This window comes from Octopus sinensis, linkage group LG17 (genome assembly GCF_006345805.1).
Source record: "Octopus sinensis linkage group LG17, ASM634580v1, whole genome shotgun sequence".
NCBI classification, from domain to species: Eukaryota; Metazoa; Mollusca; class Cephalopoda; order Octopoda; family Octopodidae; genus Octopus; species Octopus sinensis.
In genome coordinates this window covers 18,284,018-18,297,472 of record NC_043013.1, presented here as the reverse complement: position 1 = coordinate 18,297,472, position 13,455 = coordinate 18,284,018, and the positions used below count along the sequence as shown (strand labels likewise).

The window sequence follows — 13,455 nt, the reverse complement described above, 5'->3', positions numbered from 1 at the left end:
CAATACCAGCACCACCTCCACCACACCGCGCCCAGCACCACCGTAATTACCAAGTTACATAATGTGTGTGTTATGTTTCTATATGGATATAGGTGTGTTTCTGTGTGTAAGAGTGATTATGACAGTGAGTGTGTGTGTGTGTGTGCAAATATGTGAGTATATGTATGAGTGTGTGATGTGTGTGAGCATATGTATGTGTGTATGTGTGTGTGTGAGTATATGTATGAGTGTGTGTGTGTGTGCAAATGTGTGAGTGTATGTATGAGTGTGTATGTGTGTGAGCATATGTCTGTGTGTGTATATGTGTGTGTGTGACTATATGCATGAGTGTGTATATGTGTGTGTGTGTGTGTAAATGTGTGAGTAAATGTATAAGAGTGTGTGTGCTTGTCAGTGAATGTTTGAGTGTATGTGCATGAGTGTGTATGTGTCAATGAGTGTTTAAGTGTGCATATGTGTATGTTTTTGTATGTGCATGTATAATCTTGTGTGCATCTGTATATATGTGTGTGTGTGTGGTAGAGACAGCAGGAGAGGCCGGGGATAGTAACATAATCATTACCTGGCAGGACGGCCAGATTGTAGTGGTGGAAGCAGCTGTGCTAGTATGGCTAAAGTGATCCGGCACAGGTGAGACAACAGTCACAGTTGAGAGACAGACACCATAGGCAGCACTACAGGTAGGTAGGTGTGTGTATACACATGCATATACATACATACACACCCACATATATAAACACGTGTATATGTTTATTTATATATATATGTATATAACACATACACACAAATATACACACATATATAAATACGTGTATATGTTTATTTATATATATATATATATATATATATATAACACATACACACACATATATATAATGTAAATGTTTTTAGATTTTTATGGTGCTAAGTTGTAGAAGATATGTGTAAGTATGTGCAAAGGTAGGAAAACTGAACAGGACTGCACGTGGGAATTGGATCTTGCGTTTGTTGTATGTCAGTCAACCATATTAACCGAAAAACTTAAACAAATAATAACTTTTTATATATTTCTACCTTAGTTCAACTTGTAAATTTGCTATGTAAGTTTATATATGTGTGTGTGTCCGTCCCTCTCATACCAGCATGGAAGGCGGACGTTAAACGATGATTATATATATATTTTTATGTTATTGTTATGTATGGCTGGATATGTGAGCATGTATGCATGTATATATATATATATATATATATATATATATGTGTGTGTGTGTGTGTGTGTGTGTGTATGTGTATATGTATATGCATATCTGCAGTGTGACTGTCTGTATGTATACGCATATGTGCAGTGTGTGTATGTATGTATATGTGCAGTGTGTCTGTGTATGTATATGTATATATGTGTATATGCATATATACAGTGTGACTCTATGTATATGTATATATATGCATATGTGCATCGTGACTGTGTGTGTGTATGTATATGTATGTATATACATATGTGCAGTGTGACTCTGTGTCTGTATGTGTGTGTACATACGTATCACACTTATTTTCCTTATTTTCACTATGTGGTATCTTGTGCAAGTAACTTCTACTGTAACCTTGCGTCAAAACAGGCATTTTAAATGAAATCAGCGAAATAGAAACTAAGATGTTGTCCTGTTAGGTTTTTATTAAAAAGGTACAGCTTTGTCACTCGTTGTGTTACACTGATCCAGCTTGATCCTAATCCTGTTAAGTGTGCTGCATATATGTCTGTGGAATACTCAGCCATTTACTCTATGATTCAATGACAAGATAATTGATGTTAAATACGTTTACCATCTTGAGTTCCCTTTTACACCAATTTGTAAAACAATAAAGTATGTGTCTGTATGATATACAAATGTGGCTGTGAGGTTAAGAAGCTTGCCTCCCAAGAACATGCTTGGGTTCAGTTCCACTGTGCAACAGCTTAGGCAAGTGTCTTCTACTATAGCCCTGGGTTGAAGTATTGACCAACATCCATATCCTCCGGATAAAAGACAAGTTGTGAACATAATTCTCCTGCCTGTATTCTTCTAACTGCCTTTACTCTTAATTCTTCTATTTTATTCCTTTATTCTTCTATTTTATTCCTTACTAGCAGTATCGCCCGGCGTTGCTCAGGTTTGTAAGGGAAATAACTATAAAGCATTTTTAGAGAGTTATAGCCAAAAAATAGCAAAAAAAATGGAAAAAAATTATGGTAAATTTTTTTTGATTGTTAAAAAAGGTGGAGTTGCGTCCCCTACACAGTTTGTGGTTTGTGTTCCTGATTCTCGACCCCATGTCGAATTTATCGATTTTTTTCAGAACTGGGGGAACTTTTCAAAATTTTCGCTGTGTTAGTTTTGAATTATGATATTGGGCTATGTGTGTGTCAAGTTTCATCAGAATCGGTTGAAAGCCGTGGTCAGGGTAAGGGTACAAGCAAACAGACACACAGAAACACGCACAGACAAACTGCCGTTTATATAGAGAGAGATAAACTGTGAATTTTATTCTTTGTAAACTGTAAATTTTCCCTGTCTAAAATGTCCACGCCTTGTTTCTGATGATAGAATACTCAGTGCATGGGCATGCTAACCAACCACTTCGGTTATCCCAGAAACAGCTGTAAGACTTTAAGTTCTCCTTACCCTAATTAAATTATTCTAAATGACTTGAGATACTCGTTCTGCCGTGGTTTTGATTTTTCCTCTAATATAATATATACCTGCTATAGCGGAACCCTAAGACAGATCCCTAGATCTAGTCTTAGCTGTGATCTTGGAAACCCAGCAGTTGACCAACTATAGTGCTTATTCAGTGTACCTGTTCATTTAGATCACAAGTGAACTAAACCCCTTTGTATTCTATTTATTTGTATATATGTGTGTGTGTATATATATATATATATATGTATATATATACACATACATACATACATACACACACGTGCACACACACACACACACAAACAGAGTTTCTTGGAACATTGAATACCCATTTCTGATGACACTCATGTATAAAAATTATATACTCACCTAATGTGAGTATATAATTTTATATACTACTTAATGACAAAAGTAGTTGGAAGAGATTTCTTGATGATATTGATATATATACACACACACATCCTGGTCATATGTATCACATGCTTATGATAAGACAAGAGACGTCCACAAAACAGTGGAAAAACATAAATACACATAATTCGGCTGCAGTTCCATTGAATTTCCTGCTTATATAATCATATAAGGAAATCACCATTCTTCATTTTACATCCACTTTCCATGCTGACATAGGTTGGACAGGTCATTGCATTCTCGATTACATCTTATTGTGAGCTCCAAATGACCAGATATTTATTTCTGTCATATGGTTTGGTTTCTGTGGCTGGATGCCTCCCCACAGTGCCAACCACTTTACAGAGTGTACTTTTTTGTTGTTTTTTTGTTTTTTTTGTCACTGGCATGGCTGTGTAGTAAGAAGCTTGCTTCCTGACCACATTGTTCTAGGTTCAGTCCCACTGTGTGACACCTTGGGCAAGTGTCTTCTGTTATAGCCTTGGGCCAACCAAAACTTTGTGAGTGTATTTGGTAGACAAAAACTGAAAGAAGCAGTGTGTGTGTGTGTGTGTGTCGCACAGATGCATACACATATGTTTGTGTGTATGTGTCTGTGTATGTTTGTCCCCCACTTGACAACTAGTGCTGGTTTGTTTACATCCCTGTAACTTAGCAGTTTGACAAAAGGAGACCGATAGAATAAGTACCAGGTTTTAAAAAAAATTACTCGGGTCAGTTCATGCACCTAAAATTCTTCAAGGTGGTGCTTCAACAGGACCATAGTCTAATGCAGTGTTTCCCAAACATTTTTCTCTATGTCACATTTTTGGAATGATAATTTGCTTGTGCCTCACCGAATTTTATGTGATAAAAAGTGCATTTAAATATAAAAACGACTAATAGTGCATTAAATATAATATATAACACAAATAACTTATAATATGATTAAAGTACACAAATTTAATGAAAGGTATGAGCTTGTTTTGATGAGTAATCTCCTTTATATTAGGCTTAATTTGCGATAAACTATTTCTTTACTACCCACAAGGGGCTAAACACAGAGAGGACAAACAAGGACAGACAAACGGATTAAGTCGATTACATCAACCCCAGTGCATAACTGGTACTTATTTAATGGACCCCAAAAGGATGAAAGGCAAAGTTGACCTCGGCGGAATTTGAACTCAGAACGTAATGGCAGACGAAATACTGCAAAGCATCTCGCCCAGCGTGCTAACGGTTCTGCCAGCTCGTTGCCTAATCTTTATATAAAAAGAGGTTAAGCATTTTTTTTCTATTATTAAGGGTACAGTATAAGCTCTCTAAGAAATGTCGGGGTCTACGAAATGAGTCAAAGGAATCGATTTTTAACAAAATACATTTCTTTTCCATTTTTAATGCATTTTTTTTTTTTTGCTATTTTTTGGCTATAACTCTCTAAAAATGCTTATATAGTTATTTCCCTTACAAACCCAAGCAACACCGGGCGATACTGCTAGTTTGAGATAAACAAACTCTCATCTCCTCCTCATCAACACAAAGAAGTCTTTCCCTTTTTTGGTTTTTGATATTTGTCAGAACTGAAAATCCTTGTTCCCAGCAATATGTCATGGAGAACTGTAGAAGAATGGATAATGCTTTTGAAGAGACACATGGATACTGTTTCTGGTTGTATATCCAAAGAGAGTCCAATAATATTTTAAATTTTGAAATCATTTATTTTTGGTATATGAATTTTTTGAGACTCTTTCTTAATCTTTGATTGTCTTTCAATCACTCCACCTCACCTGCTATCCTCCTCTGTCGCACCACTGCACCGTTTGGGAACCACTGGTCTAATGGCCGGAACAAGTGAAATATAAAAGATAACTCTAGAGAAGTTGAATAGTCCTTAGTGGGACAGGATGAGAGGGATCTTGTAACACTATACTTTCTCTGCTCATTTGGCTAAATGTTGAAGACCAATCAAGTACCGAGACCAATGAAACTGACTAAAAAATTGGTCTGTGTGTTTAAATCACTTTACAATGTAAACAATGGGTAGGGTGAAGGGAACCTTGTACATAGTAAATGTAAATTTGGTAAGTCAAGAAATAGGTATGCCCTTCATGTGGTTTTTGAACATTCAGCATTGGGATCAGGTTTGGGTGAGGATTTGTTATATGCTAACAGTTGAAAATTCAAATTTTAAAAGAACTCCAAAAATTTGTGAACTTACAAGATTTTTATTTAAACTGAATTTAAAGTAATACCAAAACTTCGTGAATTAAAAAGATATTTTCAATTCAGTTCATTTGAAACCAGATCCAAGTTAGAGTGAGAGATTTCTTGTTCTTGAAATTTTGAAGTTCCATGGAGTTTGTGAATTGAAGTACTTGGAAGGAAATATTAAAGAACTTGAACTTTCAGCCCAAATTGGACTTTCAACCCAAATCAGACTTCCGCCCAAATCAACCAGATCGGACTTTAAGCCTGATCAGACTTCCAACCAAATTGGACTTTCGGCAGAGTCAGTTTATTCAGAGATTTGAATGCTGGAAGATTTGCAGCTCAGCTATTGGATCTGGGAAATGGAAGCACTCAGCAAGACAATGGAGACATCACATTTCCAAATGGCTATGGCATTTTGGTCAAAACTGTAGAAGAGTTGATTACCAAGGTTTACCCAAACATTGAACATAATTTTCAAGAACATGATTGGCTTTGTGAAAGAGCCATACTTGCACCAAAGAATGAAACCGTCCAGGTTGTCAATTGGAAACTTATGCAATCCATCAATACTAAGGAAAAAAATTATTTCTCACTTGATATTATTGTAGACCCCTATGTGACAGGCTTCTACATAGTTTCCATCTGCAAATACTTTTGATAGGCTATTATACTATGGTAGAAGACTCTTGTCAAGGTGCCATACAGTGGGACTGAACCTATCATAGATCTGTTAAATAACAACAACATCTGGTTGACTTCTCCCTTCATAGAACATCATAAACAACCACCACAGCTATGTATGGCTCTAATTAGATCAGCTACATTACAAAAACTATCGATTACATCTTTTGATCTGCCATCCCAACACTTTATCCACTTCATCATATGGATATGCCTACTGCTAACAATGCCTGCAGCCAACATGGTTCTATATAGGGTTACTTTACTTGCTAGGAATAGCAACCAAATCTCCCTTAACTCTTTTGATACCAACCCTGCTTCTGTGATCTAAAATTTCATGTTTATGATCCTAACACCAGCTTAATAATGGTTTCAAATTTTGGTACAAGGTCAGCAACTACAAGGGAGGGATTAAGTCGATTGCATTAACCCCTGTACTCAACTGATACTTATTTTATCAACCCCCAAAAGGATGACAGATAGTCGATCTTGGCAGAATTTGAACTCAGAACATAAAGACAGACAAAATGTTGCCTTACACTAGCTTAATAATGACAGTTATTTTACTCATTATTAGACCTCATTATTTTCTAAATTATTTGAAATGAAGGCAATGTATTTCAACAAAAATATGGCAATGAGAGGGTTAATGACACTCGTTAACTGCCTTAAAAAGAGAAGAGCACATTAGATAATGTATCCCTGGATGCACTATGTAAGGAAATTTTAAAAAAAAAAGCAATCCAGTAATTGCTGGAAGCTTTTTCCAAAATTTAGCAGTGTGTGTTTAAACAACAGCTCTTAACCTATTTGATACTAACCCACCTGTGTCTTATGGTAAAAGTTGCCTATTTTAAAGTGATCTTAATTAAATCTTCCATTAAAATTTCATATTAATTTATGAGCCATTCACCAACATAATAATGACATTTATTATTTTTTTTTTTCTAAATTTTTCATTATGTTCAAAATTAATTGAAACAAAGGTAGTATATTTCAACAGAAATATGGTAACAAAAGTATTAACCTTTTTGATATCAACCCACCTGAGACCAGCTCTGGTCCTGTAATACAAATTTCCTGATTTAAATGATCAAAATTTAAACTTTGCATCAAAATTGTTAAATTATGTTTCAAATATCAGCTGAAATAATAAAGTCTTTTACTAAATTCTTCATTATTTTCAAGCTGAATTGAAAGACAGGCAATGTAGGTTAACAGAAGTGTGGTTATAAAAAAGTTAGACATTCGTTATATTTAAAGTTCTGGCTTTCAGTTAGTCTGCCAAATATTCCACTGTATGTCTTCTGAACTTAACCAATTATTGTCATTCAGTATTTATTACACTGTATAACATTTTTGTTTTGTTTTGTTTTTTTGTCTTTGGCAGTAAGTGTTATTTCTTATTTGCTTCTATCTAGAAAGCAAAGGAAATGACTACTGTTCCCTTCAAACTTTGCTTTTACTACCTGGACATCAATGTTTTAAAACTGACCTATTTTCCATTACATTTCAGACAGGTTCAGTTCTGAGTTGCTGAAGCAGAAATATCATTGCAGCAAATATTCTGCTCAATACATACAGATTTACTTGTCAGTTGCTTGACCATGTCCCTGGGTGGCTGACAGTATGTGCATCTCTGATCATGGGCAGGAGTAGTGGGAGAACATCATAGCCATGTGTTGAGAGGGATTCTTTGGGGTTTGAATAAATGAAACAAAAGCAAAGTTTGAAAGAAGTATTTGCTATTTTTATACTTTCTGGGGATAAGCAAATCGGAAATAACAGTTGCTACCCAAGGACAAAGATCACGTTACATAGTGTTATTGATGGAGTTCCTGTGGAGGCGCAATGGCCCAGTGGTTAGGGCAGCGGACTCGCGGTCGTAGGATCGCGGTTTCGATTCCCAGACCGGGCGTTGTGAGTGTTTATTGAGCGAAAACACCTAAAAGCTCCATGAGGCTCCGGCAGGGGGTGGTGATCCCTGCTGTACTCTTTCACCACTCTTTCTCCCATTCTTTCTTCTGTTGGCCTGCTTGCTTAGCCAGCGGGGTGGCGTCATTCGAAGGCTAGGGATGGTGGTGATTCCTGCTGTACTCTTTCACCACAACTTTCTCTCACTCTTACTTCCTGTTTCTGTTGTACCTGTATTTCAAAGGGCCGGCCTTGTCACTCTCTGTGTCACGCTGAATATCCCCGAGAACTACGTTAAGGGTACGCGTGTCTGTGGGGTGCTCAGCTACTTACACGTTAATTTCACAAGCAGGCTGTTCCGTTGATCGGATCAACCGGAACCCTCGTCGTCGTAACCGATGGAGTGCTTCCAAAATGGAGTTCCTACATACTCCAGTTGGAAAGATCAAGGGAGTTCACTGACTAGGTGACAATGTCAGTATATGTTCTCTTTTATTAAATACTAGCAGTATCGCCCGGCGTTGCTCGGGTTTGTAAGGGAAATAACTATATAAGCATTTTTAGAGAGTTACTTCCCTTATAAATTCGGGCTTTCTTAGCCATTTTTGTTTTGGTGTCTTCAAGCCATGAAGTCGTTGCTCTAAAAGAACGCTGGTTTCCTTCACAACGCATTACGACGTTGATTTCTTTACACTCCCTTCCCACAGCTTCACGAGGGAGGGAAGGGGGAGAAGCAAACAGGTGCAGCTGTGAGCGTGGACGCCAACTCCGCCGCCATCGACATACGATGCTTTTATGCATTAAAATGGAATAAAAAATAATGTTAAATTATTTTTAAAATCGTAGACTCATCGTTGACGCGCGCTAATAGTCAGACGGGCTCGATATGAATCACGACTATAAGATACCCGAATTTGGTTAAACTGCACCGCAAAATGTGGGAGGAGTTAGGAATCTAAATCGAAGGGGACAGACACTCACACAACTAGAGTTTTATATATATAGATTTTGGATTTTAACTCTTTGCAGTCTCGACCATTCATTTTCCAAGGTCTGGAACTTCAGCCCTTTATTCAAAGCATGAATTTTGTTTAAACAGGTGCATGGCATTAACAAGACTCAGCAAATGGGAAATGTGTCTGTCATTCTTGTAAGTCACAGCAGTGAATGTTTGCCTCACTCCAATATATATTGTTTCTTTTTAAAACAACAGTCTATGAAGGGATTTTATCTCAGACAACTCCACAGCATCATGCCTTCTAACTGTGTATACCCTTAGTATGAAACACAAATGGTGATATATAAAAATATAACTCCTCTATTACTCATACTGAATGTGCTATTTTTCTGATTTATGGACAATTTACTGATAATTTACAAATAAATATATATATATATATATATATATATACATACATCATCATCATCATTTAACATCTGTTTTACATGCTGGCATGGGTTGGATTTTCTTGAGTACAGCAATGTGCCAAATATCTCAGTCCTTAGTCATCTCCTTTTATATATATATATATATATATATATATATATATATATATATGCACACACATACACACACACACACACACACACATATATATATATATACACACACACACATACACACACTCACACACACACAGCCACACAGAGTTCACCTTAAAGTATGCAAATATAGATCAGGATGGATATTAAATGCAGTTACCCTCTCTGTCTGTCTCTCTCCTCTCTCTCTCCTCTCTCTCTCCTCTCTCTCTCTCTCTCCTCTCTCTCTTTATATATATATATATAATATCTCCTCCAAACTTTGGCGGTGAAAACTTCTTGCAGCCTCCCATGTTTGACCAAAGGATCGGAGAAGATAACAAAGGCCACCAAATGCTGATGAAGATGGGTAAGTTGAGTTTGGCTTGACCAGCACCCTCCTGGTCAACCGTTTTTTTCTCATTCCTTGTTTATTATTAAGTTGGGGTTGGTTTGTAACAGAAGTGTGGCCATTGGGGCTACGAGGCATCATCATCAATATTCTTGGGCAAGTGTCTTCTACTATAGCCTCAGGCCAACCAAAGAGTTGTGAATGGATTTGGCAGATGGAAACTGAAAGAACCCCATCATGTATATATATGTGATGAAGGTTACGGAGAGGGTCATAGCCCAACTAATTAGAGAGAGAGTTAGTTTAGATGAGATGCAGTTTGGGTTTGTGCCAGGGAAAAGTACTACTGATGCTATATTCCTGGTACCAAAGAGTTGTGAATGGATTGGCAGATGGAAACGAAAGAACCCATCATGTATATATAGTGATGAAGGTTACGGAGAGGGTCATAGCCCAACTAATTAGAGAGAGAGTTAGTTTAGAGCGATGAGATGCAGTTTGGGTTTGTGCCAGGGAAAAGTACTACTGATGCTATATTCCTGGTAAGGCAGCTGCAGGAGAAATACCTAGCCAAAGTAAGCCCTGTACCTGGCTTTTGTTGACATGGAGAGAAGCCTTCGACAGGAAGGTCCCCGATCCCTTATCTGGTGGGCAATGAGGAAAACTAGGGATAGATGAATGGTTAGTGAGAGCTGTGCGGGCCATGTATAGGGACGCCGCTAGTAGGGTGAGGTTGGAAAGAGTACAGTGAAGAATTATCCGGGTAGAGGTAGGGGTCCACCAAGGCTCAGTACTCAGCCCCCTCCTATTTATCATAGTCCTCCAGGCAATAACGGAGGAATTCAAGACAGGATGCCTTGGAGCTCCTCTATGCTGATGACCTTGCTCTAATTGCTGAGTCGCTATCAGAACTGGAGGAGAAGTTTCAGGTGTGGAAACAAGGATTAGAATCGAAGGGCCTCAGAGTCAATCTAGCTAAAACCAAAGTCGTAATCAGTAGGAAGGTAGACAAATCACAAACAACTTCAGGTAGATGGCCCTGCTCGATCTGTAGAAAAGGTGTAGGTAGAAACTCTATAAGATGCACCAAGTGTAAGCTATGGACACATAAGAGATGCAGGCAATGTCAAAGGAAGGCTAACTCGAAGATGGTTTTTGTATGTGGCAGATGCTCAGGAACAATAAACACTGAAAATGCTCTGAGACCAACTTCCGTCACTTTCCAGGGAGAAAAAACTAGAAATAGTTGATATTTCCGTTACCTAGGTGACCAAGTCAGCAGCGGGGGGGGTGTGCTGAAAGTGTAACTGCTAGAGTAAGAATAGCTTGGGCAAAGTTCAGAGGCTCTTACCTCTGCTGGTGACAAAAGGCCTCTCGCACAGAGTGAAAGGCAAACTGTATGATGCGTGTGTACGAACAGCCATGCTACATGGCAGTGAAACATGGCCGTGACTGCTGAGGATATGCGTAAGCTCGCTAGAAATGAAGCCAGTATGCTCCGATGGATGTGTAATGCCGGTACTCACACTCGGCAGAGTGTGTGTAAGTAACCTTGAGAGAAAAGCTGGACCTAAGAAGCATCAGTTTGGGTGCAAGAGAGACGTTTGCGCTGGTATGGTCATGTGGCGAGAATGGAATGAAGATAGTTGTGTGAAAGTGCCACACCCTAGCGGTTGAGGGAACCTGTGGAAGAGGCAGACCCAGGAAACCTGGGACGAGGTGGTGAAGCACGACCTTCGAACTTTAGGTCTCACTGAGGAAATGACTAGAGACCGAGACCTCTGGAAGTGTGCTGTGCGCGAGAAGACCCGGCAGGACAAGTGAGTCCACAACCCGTGGCCTTCTACATGGGATGGAGCCAGCCTACGTATGCATACCTTCCCTTCTTGGGACACAAAACTCTACTTGTGAAGACGTGTTGAGGCAAGTGAGGATCAAATTGAAATCGATCATGGAAATTGCGGATGTGCTACCAGTGCCGGTGGCATGTCGAAACTCTGCTTGTGAAGACCCATTGAGGCAAGTTGATCAGCATCGAATCGATCAATGGAAATCGATCAATGGAAATTGCAGATGTGTTACCAGTGCCGGTGGCATGTAAAAGAACTTTCCGTTTCGCGACCGTTGCCAGCACGCCCCGTTTCGTGTCCGTTGCCAGCCTAACGCCTGGCCCTCGTGCCGGTGGCACACTAAAAAGCACAATCCGTTCGTGGCGTTTGCCATCTCTGTCTGGCACAGTGGGGGGTGGCACGTAAAAGCACCCCACTACACTCACGGAGTGGTGGCTTAGGAAGGGCATCCAGCCGTAGAAACACTGCCAGATTTGACTGGGCCTGATGAAGCTTCTGGCTTCACAGACCCAGTAGAACCGTCCAACCAATGCTAGCATGGAAAACGGACGCTAAATGATGATGATGATGATGATGATATATATATATATATATATGAGTTTGGAAGGATATGTTATCTAGAAGGATACCATATTAGCTCTCAGTTAGGTCCCAGTTAACAGCTAACCATAACAATCAGTATCTAACGTCCTTGTCTACATTTAGTTGTTAGTCACTCAGTGAATTTTTCCAATGGGTAAATCTGTGTACTCAACATTGGATGATAAAAATTGTCTGGAGTATATATATTTATAATAATAAAGAGTCTGAACTTGAGTAACAGGAATAAATACTAACAATATAGAGTGTGGAAGCAACCCTAACAAATTCTTTCACAGGCATAGAAAGACAAACTGCTAGAAAGAGCAGCACCAAAATTAATAGCCATAGGGAATTCAGCAATAACCCTTTCTACTATAGGCACAAAGCCTGAAATGTAGTGGCAGGAAGCTATGACTAAATTACATTGACCCCAGTGTTTCACTAGTACTTAATTTGTCGACCTTGAAACCTTGAATGAGAGGCAAAGTTGACCTTGGAAGAAATAATTCTGGACCTGAAGAAGAAAGAACAGGAGAGACTTCTAGTGAAGTCAATAACACAATAAATCATAGAAATAGACAAACAGGTCTATGCGACTGTGCTAGAGATATAGCATGCCCACTGAACTCAAAATGTAAAACTAAGAACCTAGTCTGTAGATGCAAAGTTACCTCAGAGAAAAGGGACTAGTTTTATATAGGGGCCAGCTCTCTTTTTTCATAAATAAGTAATACAAGACTAAGTAAACTAATTTGGTCAAATAAAGACTAAAACAATAGCTAAGCTATTTATTGACAACTAATTAATACTGCTAAGCCTTATCAAGTAAGGGGAAATAGATGCAACTTCTGCGTAGAGGAACTTTATCCAATATTTACATCAAGATGCACATTAATACAAAATGCGAACAAGCCCTAAGATGTTTGCACAAACACGGTGGGACCTTTAAGAGATATAGAGATAATTCTAGAAAGCCAACAGCCCAGCAAGAATTGAGCTTGATATAACAAGTAGAATAATGTAGCCTAAACATAAAAATATATAATAATCAGCATTAATAATAAAAAAAATAAATACCCTGTCCAATATAAATATAAATACCCTGCCCAAATATAAATATAAATACCCTGCCCAATATAAATACCCTGCCCAAAAATAAATACCCTGCCCAGGTGGTGCTATTAAGTTAGACATGGCCTGGGCCAATAATGGCCGAAACCTATCAAAGTATCAAAGTAAAAGTAATATATAACACAAATCATGAGCAGCCCAACCAAAAAATGAATATAAACAA

At 38.4% G+C, this 13,455-nt stretch overlaps 1 protein-coding gene across 1 annotated transcript in view; it reads left to right on the top strand.

Moving 5' to 3' along the window:
- Positions 1-551: 551 nt before the first annotated feature.
- The window catches only part of LOC115221061 (GRAM domain-containing protein 2B-like), a 230,812-nt gene continuing 217,908 nt past the window's right edge, over positions 552-13,455 (top strand). The window contains exon 1 of the mRNA XM_036510419.1: positions 552-680. The gene's annotated coding sequence lies outside the window, so the exon portion shown is untranslated. The remainder of the gene's footprint in view (positions 681-13,455) is intronic.